The 21821-nt window shown below is 41.9% G+C and overlaps 1 pseudogene; it reads right to left on the bottom strand.

Annotated features, from left to right (window-relative positions):
* Positions 1-20539: 20539 nt before the first annotated feature.
* Positions 20540-21530, bottom strand: LOC142440584 (olfactory receptor 5K1-like; annotated as a pseudogene).
* Between the last annotated feature and the right edge of the window lie 291 nt (positions 21531-21821).

Raw genomic sequence — 21821 nt, 5'->3', positions numbered from 1 at the left:
GTTTACTATGCAGGTAATGACAAATTTAACAAGAATGGTCATCAACAGAAAGGAAAGTTCCATCTTGAAATACAATGCTTTTTTTGATAGAATTATATATATATATGCAAGTAAATCCAGTTCATACAACTATTATACAAATTTACTCACCAAATCATTAAAGATAGTGAGGAAGAAATTGAATTTTATCAACTTGTTCAGTCTGAAATTAATGAAACATATAACAAAGATGCATTGATAATTAATGGTAATTGGAATGAAAATGTTGTAAATAAATAGTAAGAAACAGTAATTGGAAAAGATGTCCTAGAATCAAAGCTTGAGATCTTATGATGGATTTTTAAAAAACTTAATATTTCTTCATTATGAATGTGTTTTTCAACAAAATAAACTACACATGGTGTTCTTTGGGTATAATACACAAAAACCAAATAAAGTACATATGTGGAAAGAGACCATGGAGAGGCTCAATAACAAAAACTAAAAATGAGGACAGAGCCTGCCTGTGGAACGGATTTGTCAGTTCAGGTTGAAGCGGAAGAAAAATAAAACATGTGGTGTTAGGCAGGGTTCTCCAGAGAAACAAAACCAGGACACTTGATTAGAGAGAGAGCAAGAACATGAAGGAATATAACAGCTAATTAGTCCACACAGCACTACAGAGGACCCAGTTCAACTCACTTCCATGGAAATGTTCATATACTGGAAGTATATGGAACTCATGAGGGCGGCTGGGTCCAAGGTGAAGGAAGCAGACAGCTGAGTCTTACGCAGAGCAATGCAGGCAGTCAGGCAGCAGGCAGCAAGCAACAGGGCAGGTCACAAGCAGTCATCCCAATGACAGGATCTGATAGTCCGCAGCTCAAGCGATGTATACAACAGCAGTGTAGAGAAGCAGTTCTCCAAAGAACCTGAAACTCTAGCGACATGGTCCATGGATTGGTTGTCCTATGGGTAGTGTAGCTCACAAGTTGAGGCAGAGAACTAGCTAAGGCAGCCACACACTGGTCCCATCACCAGAGAGCAGCAGGAGAGAGGCAGACAGCGCATGTAGAGCCATTTATCTTTTTGCCCTCCAAACAAACTGTGACCTTATTAATCAAACATGTTCTTATTGGCCATGTTACCACAATAAACCTACCAATTACAGTCCACTCCTTGCCAACTTGGCACCTGTACACAGTTCTTTAGCCATATATATTTTCCAGACATTAATGAAATCACACTTACAGCTAACATCAAACATCTATCACACATATAAATAAAAACACACAGAATTTAATTGTATCTGTTACATCATACATGAACAAAGGAAATATATTTAATAAGCAGATATAAAGAAGATAAGCTGACAATCACAAACATCGCTTTTGCAATTGATCATGTGGTCATAACTAATAGGTAGAACTATTACTACATATTCTGTATTACCTTTGTACTCGGCCAGTACCACAACTGGCCATGGTTTCTTGCCTGGTGGGGTGACCCAGACCTTTATTCCTGAGGGGTCTGGGTAATTAGATATCCTGTCAGGATTGGGTTGGTGTAACTTACCATTTACTTTAACCACAGGGCATGTTAGTACTAAGAGTCAGCCTATGGTATCCTCTGAATTCCAGACATATTCTTGTTTACCTACATTATGAAGCACCAGTCCAATTTCTCTTTGGTAATCAGGATCAATCACACCACTCAGTACAGTGACACCCTTCCTGACCTGTTGATCCAAAGGCATGAGATGCCCAAAGTGGCCAGGGCGCATTCTCAGCTGTCAGTTCAGTGGAATCCATGCTGTGTTTCCAGTTGAGGGAGTTCCTTCTTTGGGACCAGGACCCCCAGGCCTGAAGCATATAGGGTTCCTGGGACAGGAAACAATAATGCTGCAAGTGGATCACTAGGAGTAATAGTGAGTGGTGCCACTCCAGCTTCCATCCCTTGGTTCCTGGACCCATGAATTCTGGCTATTGGAGACACAGCACCACATGTTGGTCGCTGGATTAGAGCGTATACAGCCGCCTGGAGAATATTACCCCAGCCCTGCAAATTTTTGCCACCTAGCTGGCACCGTAATTGTGTCTTCAGGAGATCATTTCATCGTTCTATAAAGGCAAGTGGTTCAGGATGATGAGGAACATGATATGACCAGTAGATCCCATGGGCATGGGCACACTGACATATTACATTTACTGTGAGGTGAGTTGCTTGATTTGAAGCAATGATATGTGGGATGACATGCCTTGGTAAGTGGAAGTCTATGTTGCTGTGCCCATGCATAACCTCCATCCCTGCTACCATGTCCACTTTGTTCATGTGCCCATTGAATGATAACAGGAGTGGCAGAGGAAAGAGGAGGACCCGTCTCCACAGCGCGTGTCATTTTATTCACTTGACTATTAAAGTCCTCCTCTTCAGAGGTAACCCTTTGGTGAGTGTTCACGTGAGACATGGTTATCTTTACTTTAACACATTCAGTGAGGTCTATCAACATAACTCTTCCCTACACCTCCCTATCACCAATTGAGGTAGTTAGCTTATGGTGCCAACCTGGCCGATCAACACATGTGGGGTTCATTGAAGGGTGGAGGAATGAATGGCTCAGTGAGCCTCCCCTTTCTAGTTCTCGGGTTTATTGCTTTCTGACGGTCAGACTAGGGTGCAGCTGCCTTAGCCAGTTCTTGCTTTATCAGGCAAGGCTCACTTCCTGCAAGACATCCCTGAGGAGAAGCCACATGGACCTACCTATGATGCAGCCCTGGGTGCTGGAGCACCCATGTGGAGACCCCTGCCAATGCTGAGATGCTTACATATTCACTGAAATGGCTTTGCTCAGCATCTTTGTGTCCTTTTTGTGAGATGGCGAAGGACTTTGTGGATTGTTGTTGGACATATGGGTTAATGTTGGACTGTGGGTTTGGGTAGCACTGGGTTTGGATGTTTTCTTGATGTGCACTTAACCTTTATATAAAACTCTCTCTTATAAACAAGTTTCTGTGGCTCTGTTTCTCTAAAGTACCCAGACTAACACACCAATTTTCTAATCATGTTCCTTACTATTTCCTGACCCTGCAGCCAAGCTATTAGCCAGAGTCCATGAATCAGTATACAATCTAACCTTTGGCCATTTCTCCTTCCAGGCAAATTAAACAGCCATGTGTGCTGCTCAAAGTTCTGCGCATTGAAGGATTTCCCTTCAGCACTGTCCTTTAGGGAGATCCCAGAAGGGGCTGTGGTGCTGCTGCGTTGGCACCTGCATATGGAGCAGAGCATCAGTAAAGCAAGCATGAATGTTCTGCTTTTCAGTTAAATTATCACAAGGAACTCCCAGGAGGCCATAGGTCCAAGCTGGGAGAAGGAAGGTACTGTGACAGGAGTGGAGACTGGGTATTTGGGCCACTCCTTCATGAAGCTTATTTGTCCCTTCAGATCCTACTCCAGCCCTCTGATAGGTAGGTGTATTGTGCTAACCTGGCCAATGAACACAAATGGGATTAATTGAAGGGCAGAGAGATAAATGGCTTAGTGAATCTTGCCTTTCTTGGCTCTTTGCTCTTTGATTATTGGACCAATGTGCCGCTGCCTTAGCTTGCTCTCTGCCTCAATTTTCAAGCTACACTACCTGTGGGACACCTAATCCATGGACTGTGTCTCTGTAGTTTGAGGTTCTTTCAAGATGTGCTTCGCCACGCTACTGGACTACACATCGCTTGAGCTGTGACCTGTTGGTGACCTGCCTTGCTATTACTGCCTTTGGCCAGATAGCCTGAATTGCTCTTCAGAGGACTACCCGGCAACCCTCAAGACTTGAAGGACTGCCAATGAATTAGCTGTCTCACAGAAGTGAGTTGCACTGAGCCATTTGTACTTCGCTATAGATTAATCAACTCTTTATTTCTTATGTTATATATATAACTCTGTCTAACATATTTGCTATTAGAAGAGGTCCTAGAGAAATAAAATCATAAATATGGACTTCTTAAATTGGATCTTCAGCCTGATTAGGCTTAACAGCACTGATAATGCTATTTCTACACATCAAGGCATGGATAAGCCTGCCACTCTTACTAATCCATGATGTGAAGTAGCAAAGCTATTACCTACAGTATCACCACAATTAGATGAAGTGCTAGTTAAGGCAGAGGCTCTCAGAAATCATTAGCTTGATATTTTCCAGCAGTTTTGTCAGGATGATAAGTACAGGGAAGCTAGTTGGCTGGTCCTCCTTACAATGAAATGTGTGATTAAGGAGACGGATGGTCTCAGAACCTCAGAAGAGCGCCTCAAGTGCCAAATAACAGACCTAAGAGCTTTTGCCTGTGTTACAACAGAGAACCTCTCCTCTAGTAATAGAGTTGACATTGCTGGGCACCAGGTCCACAGTCTCATCATGCGAGTGGCTGATTTACAACCTCAGATGAATTACGGATCTAGAGCAGTGTCTGATACTAACGTAAAGGCATGGGTAGGAAAAATTTGGGACCCTGAAACACGGGATGGGAACATATGGACAGAGGATCCCAAAGAGGAGGATATTGAGTCTCTAGAAATGATTGAGCCACCCCCTTCAATAGATCTACCCCTTCCAGCAGAGGTTATTAATCCACAATCAGTAAAACAACCCACACATGAGCGGATTAGCCAAACTGTTCAAGCTGATTGCCAGGTGGGGCTGCATCAGTAGCATAACCTGAGGGAGACGCCTTACAAGATATTGCCGAGAGCACCTGGGAAACACCCTCAGCACCCATTATTTCCTCTAGACCTGTAACTGAAATTAAATCTCAGAAAGCTCCTAAAGGTAAGGTTGATATAATCACTCAAGAAGAAGTGTGCTATACTCAAAAATATCTGCTAAGTTTTCTGATACATACAAGCAGAAGACAGGGAAATATCCCTGGGAATGGTTACTAAGGGTGTGGGATACCGGTGCAAGAACTGTAGTATTAGAGCGGTCTGAGTTTCTGGATATGGGACCCCTAAGCACAGACTCTTCTTTCAATGTCTCAGCAAGAGAGGCTAAGAGAGCATCTAATTGCTTATTTGGTTGGTTCACTGAAGTATGGACTGCCAGATGGCCTAGATTAGACCAACTTGAAGTACCTGACCTACCTTGGTACACTCTAGAAGAAAGTATCTAAAAGCTTAGGGAAATTGGTGTGTTGGAATGGCTCTATCAGGATATTCTCATAGATCCAAAAAGGGGGTTTCCTGAGGACATACCCTTCACCACAACCAAAAGCAGCAAGTTTATGAAGTGGACCCCATCATCTCTAAAGGCTCCTGTAATTGCTATAGTATGTGCATCAGGATCAATAGTGGGGACTGCCCTAAGCGAACTCCAACATTTACCTAGAATGGGGCTGATTGAGTGCCATGGTTGTTGTGGGCAGGTGTCATCACTGAATCAATTAAGACAGGATAGACGTGGTTATAACAGACAGCAAGGTTTCCATAGTAATGAAAGCAACCAGTCTCATGTGGATTTATGGAATTGGCTACTTAGCCACCGTGCACTGAAGAGTGAAATACATCAGAAACTTCTAAGTATGTGATCTATACAGGCAGAAAAATGCTAGATCAGGTGAACAGTAGAATAGGCAGTCACTGTCACTCAATCAATTCCCAGACATGAGCCAGTTTAAAGACCCACAACCCCTTGAATGAGGGCAAGGCTTGGTCACTTTGAGGGAGGACCCTGCTTTATCCCCAAAGGTCTATGCTACTAGTCTCTCTTCTAGCCTTCCCCAAAAGGACTTGTGGCCTTTCACAAGAGTGACTTCATTAGGGAAAAGGAAATAATCAAACTTTTCAGGGATTACTGGACACTGGTTCTGAACTGACACTAATTCCAAGAGACCCAAAAAGTTTTAAAGGCCCACCAGTCAGAGTGGGGGCTGTGGAGGTCAAGTTATCAATGGAGTTATAGCTCAGGTATGCCTCACTGTGGGTCCAGTGACCACCAGACCCATCCTGTGGTTATTTCCCCAGTTCCAGAATGCATCATTGGAATAGATATACTTAGTAACTGGAAGAACCCCCATTTTGGAACCCTGAAATGTGGAGTAAGGGCTATCATGGTAGGAAAGGCCAAGTGGAGACCATTAGAAGTGCCATTGCCTAGGAAAATAGTAAACCCAAAGCATTACCACATTCTGGAGGGATTGTAGAGATCATGCCACCATCAAAGACTTGAAAGATGCAGGGGTTGTGATTCCTACCACATCCCCATTCAACTCTCCTATTTGGCCTGTAAAGAAGACAGATGGATCCTGGAGAATGACAGTGTATTATCATAAACTTAACCAGGTGGTGACTCCAATTGAAGCTTCCATTCCAGATGTTATTTCATTGTTTAAGCAAATTAATACTTCTCCTGGTGCTTAATATGCAGCTATTGATCTTGCTAATGCCTTCTACTCAATACCAGTCTCAAAGGACGACTAGAAGCAGTTTGACTTCAGCTGGCAGGGGCAACAATACACTTCCACAACTCTCCCCCTGGCGTATATCAACTCTTCTTCCCTGTGCCATAATTTCATCTGAAGGGACCTCGATCACCTGTCTATTACACAAAATGTCACACTGGTCCATTATATTGATGACATTATGCTGATTGGACCCACTAAAGAAGATGTATCAAAGTCTCTAGAGTCATTGGTACAACATCTGCCTATAAGAGGTTGGGAAATTAAACCAATGAAGATTTAGGCCCCCTCCACCTCAGTAAAATTTCTAGGAGTCCAGTGGTGTGGGGCATGTTGAGACATTCCTACTAAAGTGAAGAATCAGCGATTTCATCTGGCCCCCAACAACTAAACAGGAGCCACAATGCCTAGTGAGACGCTTCGGGTTTAGGAGACAACATATCCCTCACTTGAGTGTTCTACTTTGACCTATTTATCTATTTACACAAAAGGCCTCCACATTTGAGTTGGGCCAGAACAAGAAAAGCTCTGCAAGCTGCAATGCCACTGGGACCATATGATCCAGCTGACCCAATGGTGTCAGTTGTAGATAAAGATGCAGTGTGGAGGCTTTGGTAGACCCATCTTAGTGAATCACAGCGTAGACCGTTGGCATTTTGGAGTAAAGACCTGCCAGCCTCTGCAGACAACTACTCCCCCTTTGAAAAACAACTGCTGGCCTGTGACTGGGCCTTGGTGGAGACTGAATGCCTCACCATGGGCCACCAAGTCACCATGAGGCCTGAGCTACCTGTCATGAATGGGGTATTGTCTGACCCACGGAATCATAAAGTTGGACGTGCGCGGCAACACTTCCTTAAAAGGAAGTGGTATATACGAGATCGGGCCAAAGCAGCACCTGAAGAGACAAGTAAGCTGCATGAAAAAGTGGCCAAAATGCCCAGTCTCCACTCCTGTCACATTACCTTCCTTCTCCCAGTCTGCACTTATGGCCTCCTGGGGAGTTCTTTATCATATTTTAACTGTGAACCAAAAAATTAATTCTTGATTTATGGATGGCTCTGCATGATATACAGGTGCAACTCATAAGTGGACAGCAGCAGCACTACAGCCCTTTTGTGTGATCTCCCTAAAAGACATTGCTGAAGGGAAAGTATTCCAATGGGTAGAACTTTGAGCAGTGCACCTGGCTGTTTAGTTTGCCTGCAGGAGAAATGGCCAAAGGCTAGACTGTACATTTATTCATGGACTGTGGCTAATGACTTGGCTGGATGGTCAGGGAATTGGAAGGAACCTGATTAGAAAAATGGTGACAACAAGGTGTGGGGAAGAGGTATGTGGATAGACCTCTTTGAATGGGCCATAAACATAAAGGTAATTGTATGTCATGTGAACGCTCACCAAAGGCTTATATCTGAGGAGGAGGACTTTAACAATCAAATGAATAATATGACACACACTGTGGAGACTGGTCCTCCTCTTTCTTCTGTCACTCATGTTATCGCCCAATGAGCACATGAATAAAGTGGACATGGTGGCAGTGATGGAGGCTACGCATGGGCGCAGCAACGTGTACTTCCAGTGACTGAGGCTGACTTGGCCACTGCCACTGCTGAGTGCCCCATCTGTCAACAGCAGAAGCTGGCATTGAGTCCAAAATATGCGACCATTCCTTGAGGAGATCAACCGGCAACTTGGTGGCAGGTTGATTTCATAGGCCACTTCCATCATGGAGAGGGCAGCATTTTGTTCTTACTAGAAAAGATACCTACTCTGGATATGGATATTACTTCCCTGCATGCCATGCTTCTGCCATCACTATCACTTGTATACTTACAGTATGCCTCCTCCACTGGCATGGCATCCCACATGGCATTGCTTCTGATCAAGAAACTCATTCACAGCAAATGCAGTGCAGCAATGGGCCATGACCATGATATTTACTGGTCATATCATGGTCCTCGTTATCCTGAAGCAGCTGGCTTGATAGAATGGTGCAATGGCCTCCAAATGACATAATTATTGTGCCAATTAGGTGGCAACAACTTGCAGGGTGGGGCAATTTTCTCCAGGAAGCTGTATATGATCTAAACCAGTGGCCAATATATGATACTGTGTCTCCAATAGCCAGAATTCATGAGTCCAGGAACCAAGGGGTGGAAGCTGGTGCGCTACAACTCACTATTACTCCTACTGGTCCACTTGCGGCATTTTTGCTTTCTATCCCAGCAGGCCTGGAAGTCCTGTGATACTGTGGATATTAGCTTTGCTACTTCACACAATGGATTAACACCACCCACTCTAATAATCATGGCAGACTTATCCCTGCCTTTAGGGGTAGAGATAGCATTAGCAGTGCTGTTAAGCCTAATCAGGTTGGCGAGCCAATTTGAGAAGCCCATATTTATGATCTTATTTCTCTAGGGCCACTCCCTGTAGCAACTGTGTTAGGGTTTTCAAGAGAAACAAGACCAGGACACTTATGATGATAGATAGATAGATAGATGATAGATAGATAGATAGATAGATAGAGATAGATAGATAGATAGATAGATAGATAGATAGATAGATAGATAGATACAGGGAGAAGAAATATAGCACCTAAATAGTCCACACAATAGCAGAGAGCTCAGTTCAACTCACTTCCTGAGGAACAGTTAATATACTGGAAGTCCTTCACCTCACAGGGCTGCTGGGTCCAAGGTCAAGGAAGAAGACAACTGTGTCTTCCCTAAGACAATACAGGCAGTCCGGCCATAGGCAGCAAACAGCAGGGCATCTCAGGCTTATCAAAGGAGGCCTGGATGGGATATTGAACTCAAGGAATGCAAGGCATGGGATCTGACAACCTCACCTCAAGCTATGTACATACCAGCTGTGTGGCAATGCAGGTCTTGAAGGAATCTCAAGCCCTAGTCACATGATCTATGTGTTGGCTGTCCCCCAGGTAGTGTAGCTCACAAGTTGAGTCAGCGAACTAGGTAAGGCAGCTGCACACTGGTCAAATCACCAGAGATCAAGAAAGAGAGGGACTGGGTTTGCTGAGCCATTTATCTCTTTGTCCTCCGATCAAACTGTGATCTTATTAATCCCACATGTTCCTATTGGCCAGCTGGCACACTAAACCTGCCTATCACAATTGCGGAAGACAAAATGTGTGTATAAGCAAATGTGGTGAAAATAGCTGATGGTGTCTTGCTATCAGAAGTTATAGTGTCTAGGATGTCAATGGCTTGATGTTAAACAAGCAGCCATCTAGAAGAGATGCAATAAACCCACATGGATGAAGTGCATTGGCCTGTGCAATCATGAGGTGTCGACAGGATCAAGTAACAGGCATCAGAAAACCCAAAGCAATCAAACAAACAAACAAAAACATTGCTGAGAACAAGGGGGTTTGAAGCAGAGATCCCAAATCATCCTGTGCCTTTTGAAAAAGCTATCAAGATGACTCCATTGTAATTACCAAAAGCATCCAGAATTCTCTTCCTTGAACTGAAGTAGCCTAGCAGACTTTTAACACTGTAGTAAAGGGGAATTCCAAAACACACCTTTGTGCTTATGCGTAAAGGGTACACTACCAATACTAAGATAAATCTATTTCTGTGTGAACTTATCTCCAGCCACCCACTAATAGCAGAGACATTTCAAAACACCCCCCCCAAAAAAATTGTGCATAAATGAACTTACTGTAGTGTGTGTGTGTGTGTGAATTATTTCAATGAAATGGCTCAAAAAATAATGGAGAATTGATAGTCCCAAATCTTCCTCTTGGTTCATGTGGTTACAGGGCCGACAGACTCACAATCTGTAGGTCAGACAGAACACTCCTGGTTCACATCCCTGGAGCTAAGAGTCAGCATGTGGGGAGTGGGCTCCCAAGTGAGAGTGAGCCTTCCCTTACAAGAGCATCCCGTTAGGTGCTGCAGGTGGGCCACTGCAGCAAGGAGACTCTTGGCTCATTTCAGACCTCATCATGGAAGTGATGACATTCTATCATAGAGAATTATGTTGATTATATTATATTGCTTTATGGAAGAGCATCAAGCCTGGTGTCTGGCAAACTACTGAGAATCATAACCTAGCAACGTTCACACATAGTATTGACCATCACAGATACCACAAAGCATTTAAGATGGCTCTGCCATCTGATTTCACCTGCATGAGATATCCCTAGGGAGACCTGACTATTGATGAGAGCATTCTACCCCCAAACCATAAGTACTAAAATCTCAAAACCTGTAAACCAAACTCAAAGCCTTCTACTCAATTCCGACTCATAGCAACAGTATGGGACATGGTAGAACTGCATCTGTGGGTTTCGAAGACATATAACTCTTTATGGAGTAAACCCCTGGTGTTCTCCCACACAGGGACTGGAGGTTTCAAACTGCTGAACTTGCAGTTAGCAGACACAACCACTATGCAACCAGAGCTCCTAGGAGGGATACAGTGGTTATTTTTATCTTGTTTTAGGTTCATGCATCAATAGCTAACTGATTCACAAGGCGTAGTGAAAGGATAATGACACTTGTACAATTCACTAGCCCACCCTGAAGTGGCAGATATCTTTTAGGATCTGAATGGATCACATTTGGTCTACCTCCCGTTTAGAGGCTCCTTGTAGCAAGTTCTCAACAAACATAAGTGGAATGAGGAACTGGACAAGTAGTTCATTTACCATGTCAGTCACAGTTTGATATTTATCTTATAGTGTATTTTATAATGAGTTATCCACATTCTGCAACTTCAAGTTTTGTATGGTGAAAATAGAATGAAATTATTTTAGATAACTGCATACACAGTTCAACAATCCTACTTTACTTCATAATTTCATATCTATCTATAAAATATACCTAAGGTATTGTCACTATTGTTCACCCCCTTTCTTCAACTCTCAGGAAGTGGAACAGAAAAGTTTAGTCTAACTCACTAACAATGAAGACTTTCCAAATCCTATATAAGATTTGACTATCTATATTTGGTTACATGCATCTTTGTCTATTTTGTGATTAAATAAACTAATTGCCATTGTATGGCTTCTTATACTTTATGACACTGTAGGCCAGGGTTCAGTTGCCCCATAGGTTTCCCATGCTGTGACCATTGGAAGCAGAATGCTTCATCTTTCTCCTTTGGAACTGCTAATTGTTTCTGACCACCAATCCTTTTTTTTTTTTTTAGAATTATACTTCTTTATTGATTAACTTTTTCTCTTCAGAGTATTTTCACATAATGCATTTCTTGAATATCTGTCACCTTTAGAAACATAAAGAGGAGACATCAAAAAAGGTGATGAAAAAATTGAAAGAAAAGGTAACGGAATTTTTCACTGATTTTTTACAGCCCACTTATTAATTGAACCTCTCACAAGGCAATCTGGATGCCCATAACAGGGAACTTTATTTTTTTTTATTTTTTTTAAAACATTTTATTAGGGCCTCATACAACTCTTATCACAATCCATACATATACATACATCAATTGTATAAAGCACATCCGCACATTCCCTGCCCCAATCATTCTCAAAGTATTTGCTCTCCACTTAAGCCCTTTGCATCAGGTCCTCTTTTTTTTTTTACCTCCCTCCCCGCTCCTCCCTCCCTCATGTGCCCTTGGTAATTTATACATTGTTATTTTGTCATATCTTGCCCTATCCGGAGTCTCCCTTCCCCCCTTCTCTGCCGTCCATCTCCCAGGGAGGCGGTCACATGTGGATCCTTGTAATCAGTCCCCCTTTCCAACCCACTCACCCTCCACTCTCCCAGCATTGCCCCAAACATCTTTGGTCCTTAAGGTATCATCCACCATGGATTCCCTGTGCCTCCAGCCCCCATATGCACCAGTGTACAACCTCTGCCCTATCCACTCCTGCAAGGTAGAATTCGGATCATGGTAGTTGGGGGAAGGAAGCATCCAGGATCTGGAGGAAAGCTGTGTTCTTCTTCGGCACTACCTCGCACCCTGACGGACCCATCTCCTCTCCTAAACCCCTCTATGAGGGGATCTCCAGTGGCCGACACTTGAGCCTGGGTCTCCACTCTGCTCTTCCCCCTTCATTCAATATGGCATATATATATATATATATATATATATATATATATATATATATATATATATATATTTTGCTTGATGCCTTATACCTGGTCCCTGATCGCACTGGCTGGTGTGCTTCTTCCATGTGGGCTTTTTTGCTTCTGAGTTAGATGGCCGCTTGCTCACCTTCAAACTTTTAAGTCCCCAGACACTATCTCTTTTGATAGCTGGGCAGCATCAGCTTTCTTCACCACATTTGCTTATGCACCCATTTGTCTTCAGCGATCCTCCCATGGAGGTGTGCAGCCAATGATATGATTTTTTGTTCGTTGATGCCTGATAACTGACCTCTTCGGGACCACTCGATCACACAGGCTGGTGTGGTCTTCCATGTGGGCTTTGTTGCTTCTGAGCTAGATGGCCGCTTGTTTATCTTCAAGCCTTTAAGACCCCAGTCACTACTGACCACCGATCTTTTGATTAGCACTGGAGTGTCAAACAAATGAAATGCAGGGCTCTTTATTGGAATCATTGAGCTTCTCTAAAAGTCATTAAAGTTCATTAAAACTACAATAATGGAATAAATGACCAAAGTGGCTGTCAGAAAGGACTCTGAAAATTGCACTTAATTGTAATCAAAGCAAATGGAAAAGAAGATGAAGTCAGAGGATGAGAAAAAATTTCAAAGGATAGCTTGAAAAGACAAAGCCAAATATTATAATGAAGTATGTAAAGACCTAGAATTGGAAAACCAAACAAATAAACACACCCACAATATCTTAATGTAAAATAAGTGAAGAAATCTCAAGCCTCCACTTGCTATATTGAAAGACTTAATCAATAAAATATTGAATGATGTAGGAAGAATTAAGAGAAGATGGAAAGAATACATAGTCATTGTCCCCAAAAGAGCTAGTCGACATTCCACTAGGTTCAGGAGGTAACATATGAACAAGAACCAGTGGTGCTGAAGGAAGAAGTCTAAACTGTACTGAAACATTAGCCCAAAACAAGTCTTCAGGGATTGATAAACTACCAACTGACCTGTTTCAGCAAGCTGATGTAGCACTCACTTATCTATGCCAGGAAATTTGGACGAACACTGCTTGGCCAGCTGGCTGGAAGAGATCAACATTTGCACTTATTGTAAGGAAAAGTTATTCAACAGGATTCTCAGACTGTAGACCAATATCAAATCCCAGTAAAATTGTTCTTAAGATCATCTTAAAACAGTTGCAGCAGGAAATTGATAGGGGGCTGCCAGAGGTTCAGGCCCGATTCAGAAGAGATAGCATTGCTGATGTCAGATGGATGTTGACAGAGAGCAGAGGATATCAGAAAGATGTTTACTCATGGTTTGTTGAGTGTGAAAAATCATTCAACATTGTGGATCATAACTATTATGGAAGACCTTGAGGAAAAAGAGAATTCACTGTGTTCTTGCGGAATTTGTAAATGGATCGAAATGCAATTGTGTGAACAGAACAAGGGCATACTGCATGGTTTTTAATCAAGAAAGTTGTGTGTCAATATTGTGTCCTCTCAGCAGACTTGTTCAATCTGTATATTGAGCAAATCATCAGCGAAGCTTGATTATATGTGGATGAGCAGAGCAACAGGATCGGAGGAAGACTTATTAACAACCTTTGAGATGCAGGCACAAATTTGCTTACTGAAAGTGAGGAGAACTTGAAGCACTTACTAATGAAAATCAAGAAATAGCATCTTCACTATGGATTACAATGCAATATAAAGAAGACCCAAATCCTCACTACTGGATCAACAATGAACATCATGATACATGAAGAAAATGTTGAAGATATCCAGCATTTTGTCTTGCTTGAATCCACAATCAAGTAAATCTGTTCTACAAGCTCTCTTCTGGACATTGAAAGGCAAGGATATTACTTTGAGGACTAAGGTGCACCTGATCCAAGCCACAGTATTTTCAATTTCCTCATATGCATGTGAACGTTGGACATTGAACAAAGAAGACTGAAGAATGGATGTATTTGAATTGTGGTGCTGGAGAAGAAGGTTGTAAGTACCATGGACTGCTAAAAGGACAAACTGATCTGTCTTGGAAGAAATAGATCTAGACTGCTCCTTAGAAGCAACGATGACAAGACTTTGTCTTACATTGTTTGGACGAGTTGTAAGGAGACATCATGTTAGGTAAGGTCGAGGGTTAGCACAGGACAGGGTGGCCTGAGAGGAGGGCTTGACACCATGGGTGCAATCGCCTCAGGCATAGGGATAATCAGGAGGCTGACGGGATCGGGCCGTGTTGTGCATAAGGTCGTAATGGGTCAGAACTGACTGGACGGCACATGAACAACAACAAAAGCCATGTCCAGTAACTTCTCTTGAAAGTTGATGGTCTTTATTTAATTATTCAAATTAATTAGGATGCCAGCTTGCAAAATAATATGCACCTCTAATACCTCCAGTTCCTCACTGACTCTGTCCTAAGTAAAGTAACTTTCCCTGAATGCTATTAAAGTTGCTTCTTCAAAATTCTGGTAAGGAAAAAGCTCTTATGACCATAAATCTTTCCAGCTTAACTGTAATCCTCTTGTTCCAAGCTCTAAATGGTGTTGGTTACTCCTGCTTACTTTGAATTAGTTTTTCTTCTTTTTCTAGTTTTCTAAGGTGAACATTTAAAGTACCAATTTTACATCTTCTTTTCTAACATATGCATTCAGTGCTATAGGTTCTTAACTCACTCAATGCAACACCAACTTTGAGAGTCTGGATTTTAATTTAATTAAAATACTTTTAAATTGTGTTTTCTTTGATCCATATGTAATTTAGAAATGTCTTGTTTACTTTTCAAATACTCTTATATGAGCCTCATATCTTTACATTGTAACTTTCTAGTTTAATGCTGCTATGTTCTGAACGGATACTTTGTATGATTTCTGCCCTTAAAATGTATCAAATTGTGTTTAGGGCTTATCTTATTGTTGAATAGTCTATGTGAGTCTGAGAAGAATGTGTATCATGCTGGTGCTGGCTGAAGTCTTCTAGAAACGTCAATTAGAAGCATTGACTGGTGGCTCTGTCCAATCCAGCTATAAATCAAATTGATATCTCCTTGTTGGACTTGTCAACTACTGAGGAATGTTGAAATTTCTATCGTATTGGATTAATCTTTATCTCCTTGAAAATTAACCACAAAAAATGGGAAACAAATGATTAGAGAAGGTCTGTGACATCACAAGCTAGCTTTTTAGACACTTGAATAAAATTGATCCTGTGTACATTCAAAGGATAATAAAAGTATGAATAACTCTGTTCAAATTTGATAATTGAAATGAAATAGCCCTAATGCATGAAAGGCATATTACCAAAATGCATACGCGCAGCAATACTCAGAAAAAAGCTAATCTCTACTAAAGAAATGGATAATTAATAACCTCTGAACATAATATGTCAGGCCCAGATAAATTTACTGGTAAATTCAACACAAATTAAATAAGCTGTTTTTTAAAGCAGTCTTAAGTTTATAGAGAAAATGAGCAGAAATTTAAAAAGAATTCCTAAGAAACAAACCAAGACCTGACATCTGTGTTCCAATGTTCATTGCGGCACAGTTCACAATTGCAAAGAGCTGGAAGCAACCCAAATTTCCATCAACTGACGATTAGATTAAAAAACTGTGGTATATACATACAATGGAGTGCTATGCATCACTAAAAAGCAGTGATGAACGTATGAGGCACATAGCGGCATGGGAAGAACTGGAGGAAATCATGTTAAGCGAAGTAAGTCAGGCACAAAAGGACAAGTACAACATGAGCCCGCTGAGGTAAGTATTAAAAAAAAATTTTTAATGCAAAAGTGGCATAGGGGAAAAAGCTTCTGTATACAAACATTTCTGGGGTGAAGACTGTGTAGTATGGCAGAGAACAGACCAAAACCAGGGATACACATGGTAGACAATGGTGGAGGAGGTGGGGAAAGGAAAATAAAAGGATGAATATAAGGAAGAAAAGGGAAGTGGGGGCATGGGGCACTAATCAACCCAAGGGGAGGGTATTGTTTATATCTCCACAGGGAAAGTGGAACCACACTTCAACCCAGTGCTGCAAGGTGTAAATGCAATATCCCGGCGTGGAGTAGGGAACCAGTGGAGAGGTCTGGGAGGCTGGCCCCAGCACCAAAAATTAAGTGGATTCCTGTCCCTTCCCCGAAAAGAATTTGTTTCAAAGGATGACATTGATTCTGCAGCTCCGGGAGATGGACATATCTGATCAGAGCACACGGGAGCAGATGAAGGGGCAGGAGGAGACAGTAGAACACAGCCTGGCCCACCAGGCCATGAGGATGATGTTCCTGAGTAGAGCAGCCAGTCCACAGAGAGAACAACATGGCTGGTCCTACTATGAAACATGATGCCCCTCAGTGACTAAGGGCGATACAGGGGACAGCACTGGAGACACAGTGTGGGAATTGCACCTGACTTGATCCCACCACACCAAGGCAAAGCACTGGGGGAGTGCAGTGGAACAGCAAGGGAATGGAGTGGCAAGGTCCCCAGGGAATGCTGAAAGTGGACTTTGGGGCCAGGGCGTGGTGCCCCAACAGACTGGACTAGAAAACGCTCCTAAGGGCCAGCAAATGATCTGTGAACGAACTACAAGTCTTTTTTGTGAAGTGTTTTGTTTTGTTCTTTGTCAGTGGTTTGTTTTTGTTGTTTTGTTGTCTGGTAGTATACTGCTGCTTTGTTCTCTTCTGTCTTGTTTTCCTGCATGTTAGTGCCTCCACAGTTCTGTCTGAATAGGACAGACTGGATGAACTATCTGGAGGAAAAACAATGGGACAGACAGTTCCGGGGGGACAGACAGTTCTGGGTGGGGGAGGGGGAGGAGGGTAAGGAAGTGGTGTTAATAAACAGAGGGCAAGGGAACAACATGGGACCCAAAATGGTAGTGAGGGGGAGTGGCAGGCCTGGTGGGGAATCATCAAGGGTAAGGTTGCCTAGAGAAGAGGTATAGCTATAGCCCAGGTGGGGACGGAGCATGGTGGTGAGGCAGGAGGAAAGTCAAGGGAGATGGAGGAAGGAGCTGGGAGTCAAGTGGCATTTATGGAGGTCTAGACAAAGACATGTACATGCAAACATATATATGAGGATGGGGAAATAGATCTAAGTGTCTACATTTATAGGTTTAGTATTAAGGTGGCTGAAGGACCTTGGGCCTCTACTCAAGCACTCCCTCAATGCATGAATACTTTCGTTTATTAAATTGGCACTCTATGATGCTCACTCTCCCGACACAACTGCTGAAGCCGAAGTGGGTGAACAAGTAAATGTGGTGAAGAAAGCTGATGGTGCCCGGCTATCAAAAGAGATAGTGACTGGGGTCTTAAAGGCTTGAAGATAAACAAGTGGCCATCTAGCTCAGAAGCACAAAGCCCACATGGAAGAACACACCAGCCTAGGTGATTGAGTGATCCCAAAGGGATCAGTTATCAGGCATCAAAGACCAAAAAATCATCATATCATTGGCTGCACACCTCCATGATAGGATCGTAGAAGACAAATGGGTGCATAAGCAAATGTGGCGAAGAAAGCTGATGGTGCCCAGCTATCAAAAGAGATAGTGTCTGGGGTCCTGAAGGCTTGAAGGTGAACAAGCGGCCATCTAGCTCAGAAGCAAAAATGCCCACATGGAAGAAGCACAACGGCCAGTGTGATAACGAGGTGCCCATGGGACCAGGTATAAGGCATCATGCAAAAAAAAAAAAAAGAGTATATGTATGTGTATATATATGTATATACCATATTGAATGAAGGGGGAAGTGCAGAGTGGAGACCCAAGGCCCAAGTGTCGGCCACTGGAGATCCCCTCATAGAGGGGTTTAAGAGAGGAGATGGGTTAATTAGGGTGCGAGGTAGTACCGATGAAGAACACAGCTTTCCCCCAGATCCTGGATGCTTCCTCCCCCCAACTACCATGAACAGAATTCTACCTTGCAGGGCTGGATAGGGCAGAGGCTGTACACTGGTACATATGACGCTGGAGGTACAGGAAATCCAGGGTGGATGATACCTTCAGGACCAAGGGTGTGAGGGGCGATGCTGGGAGAGTGGAGGCTGAGTGGGTTGGAAAGGGAGAACTGATTACAAGGATCCACATGTGACCTCTTCCCTGGGAGAGGGACAGCAAAGAAGGGGGGGAAGGGAGACTCCGCATAGGGCAAGATAGGACAAAATAACAATGTATAAATTACCAAGGGCACATGAGGGAGGGGGACGAGGGGAGTGTGGGAAAAAAAAAGAGGACCTGATGCAAAGGGCTTAAGTGGAGAGCAAATGCTTTGAGAATGATTGGGGCAGGGAATGTATGGATGTGCTTTATACAATTGATGTATGTATATGTATGGATTGTGATAAGAGTTGTGTGAGTCCCTAATAAAATGTAAAAAAAGAAAAGGGGGAAAAAAGAAAAGAAAATGATTATGGCTAAGAATGTACACAGATGTGCTTTATACAATTGATGTATGTATATGTATGGATTGTGATAAAAGTTGTATGAGCCCCTAATAAAATGTTTTAAAAAAAAGAATTCCCATGTAACCACCTTCTTTATCATTCCACAATTACTAATATCTTGTAGTAGTGCGATACATTTGTCAAAATTGATGCACCCATATAATACAATATCATAACTATAGTATGTAGTCTCCATTAAAATTAGTTCTTTGTGTTGTACAACTCTATCTATATGAGTTTTGACAGATGCATGCTATTGTAACTACCATTACAATATCATACAAAATAGTTTCATTGGCCTAAAACTATCCACATATTCACCCATTTTCCTTTCCCTTTAAAGCACTGGCAAACACTGATCTTTTCAATGTCTATATTTTTGCCTTTTCTGAAATGTAATTTAGTTGGAATTTTACAATGTGCAGTGTTTTAAGTTGGGCTTCTTTCACTTAGCCATATGCATTTAATGTTCCGCTGTGTGTGCATGTGTGTGTGTGTTTACTATTATGGCTCTATTGTTTCATTGCTGAACAATATTCCATTTCGTAGTCCTACCACACTTTGTTTATCCCTTTTCCTACTGAGGCCATTATGAAGAGACCTGCTATAAACATTCCAGTAGAGTTTTCTGTGTGGACATACACCGTTCATCTCATTTGGATAAATACCTAGGATCATGATCGCTGGATCACATGGTAAGACTTTTAAAACTAAATATGATCTGTTCAAAACCACCCAGGAATTCTGTGGAAGAGAAGGCCTGACAATCTGCTTCCATGAGGATTACAGCTAAGAAAACTCTTTGAAGCAGTTTACTCTGTGAGCACATGGAGTCACCATGAGTCAAATCAACTTGACAGCAACTCAGACATGCTTAAATTTGTAAGCACCTGCCCTGAGTCCTCAGGTTGCATCACCAGCAATGAGTGAACATTTCCTCTACTCCTCATCCTTCCCAGGATTCTTCCTCAGTGTTTTCGATTTCACATGTGTAGTAGCATTTTATCGTTCTTTGAATGTGCAATTCCTCAGTAACATATGATGTTGAGTTTCTTATCATGTGCTTGTTTGCCAGCTGTACATTGCTTGTATGGGGTCTTGCTCATCAGTTTGTACTGTCTCCTCACAATTTGCCTGTCACTTATATAGTCATAGGGATTTTATTTGGTGTAAGGATCATGTGACAATACACCCTTGTAGCTCAAATGTAATGCTCACTCTCCAAGCTTTGATTGGGACTGGTTGTCCATATTTAGTATAACTCTCTAGTAATATTAGTAACTGTTAGTTTGTGTGTTGCCTTTTTGTGTTGATAATCTCTGGTGCTGATATAGTGCTTGAAATTGGCAAGATTTAAAAATGTTTTCTGAATTAATTCTTGAAAAAACGTTATTGAATATCTGTTTTAATTGTTATTTTGAATTAAGATTTAGCAGTTGTGTTTCTTTCCCTTGAAAATATTGCTGCTTCATTTGGTTGCATTCTGATATATTTTAATATTTCATATGCCATGTGCACCTTTTCCTGGATAATTCAGAAGAAGTATTTTGTTGTGGTTGTTTTGCCTTTTGCTGCATTTAAATCATTGAGCCAGAGTAGCTGTCATTTGTTTCTGACTTTCCTGAGATTTCATCTTCAGAACTTTATAAGACACTTATTACTTCCTTATTTCTCAGGCTATAAATGAAAGAATTTAGTAAGGGAACTACAATTGTAAACAAGATAGCAGCTGGTATATCTTGGTCTCCTTCTTCAAGCAAGTTTGGTCGAATGTACATGAAGAAAAGAGAGCCATAGAATAATGAGACAGACACTAAGTGGGATGCACAGGTAGAGAAGGCTTTGGCTCTTCCCTCCTTGGATTTCATTTTAAAAATAGTGAAAAGAATTAAGACATAAGATATTAAGACACTGCCTATACTGAAGACTTGAATTGATCCTGAAAAGATAAATAATACTAGTTCATTGGTATAAGGGTCAACACAGGAGAGTCTGTATAAAGGAAGAATATCACCAAAAAAAGTGGTTAATTTGATTAGCTCCACACAAAGCTAGCCTAAATAAAAGCCCCACATGAATCATGGAGTGCAGATTTCCAGCTATGAAGGCCCCTGTGGTCAACTGAATGCAGGGTTGCTTTGACATCATGGTGTGGTACTGCAGTGGACTGCATATGGCCATGTAGCCAGGAGAAAGCAGTCTGCAATTTCCACAGTGCAAAAAAAAATAGAATTGTGCCATACAGTCTTAAAGTGAAAAATTCTGTCCTCATCAAAGAAGTTCTGTAACACTTTGGGGGTAATTCTACAGGCACAGCAAGAATCCACAAGAGCCAGTTTTCCCAGGAAGATGTACATGGGTGTGTGCAGATGGCGCTCCATGGAAATCAACACCACCAACCCAAGATTGCCCACCATGGTGATCAGATAGACGACAAAGAACACCACAAACAGCAATGCCTTTAACTCTGGGAGATCCATAAATCCCTTGAGGATAAACTCATTTTTCATTATATCATTTTCATCAGTCCTTCCTGACTTATCTATTGAGAAAAAATTGTTTGATAAATGCATGCTGATTTATAATATGCTCAATTCACCTGTTGAAATTTTTCTGGCCCAGAACAGAAAGAAACGTTCTCTATTATTCTGCCCAGTGTCCCCTGGATTTTGTGCATGCAGTATTCTGGGAAGAGGCACTCTTCTATTGCTATTACCTATTTAGCATTTTTTTTCACATCATATTTTGAAGAACAACATGATTGAACTCAAAGATGAATTTTAAAATCTTGAGAGGAATATTCAAAACAGAATAATTCATCTGGGTGAGGTGGGTAAAGCTTTGGCAAACCAGATTGTTCAAAT

Source organism: Tenrec ecaudatus, chromosome 2 (genome assembly GCF_050624435.1).
Source record: "Tenrec ecaudatus isolate mTenEca1 chromosome 2, mTenEca1.hap1, whole genome shotgun sequence".
Taxonomy (NCBI): Eukaryota; Metazoa; Chordata; class Mammalia; order Afrosoricida; family Tenrecidae; genus Tenrec; species Tenrec ecaudatus.
Note: the sequence above shows the minus strand (reverse complement) of the source record. Positions and strands in the feature narration are given on the sequence as shown.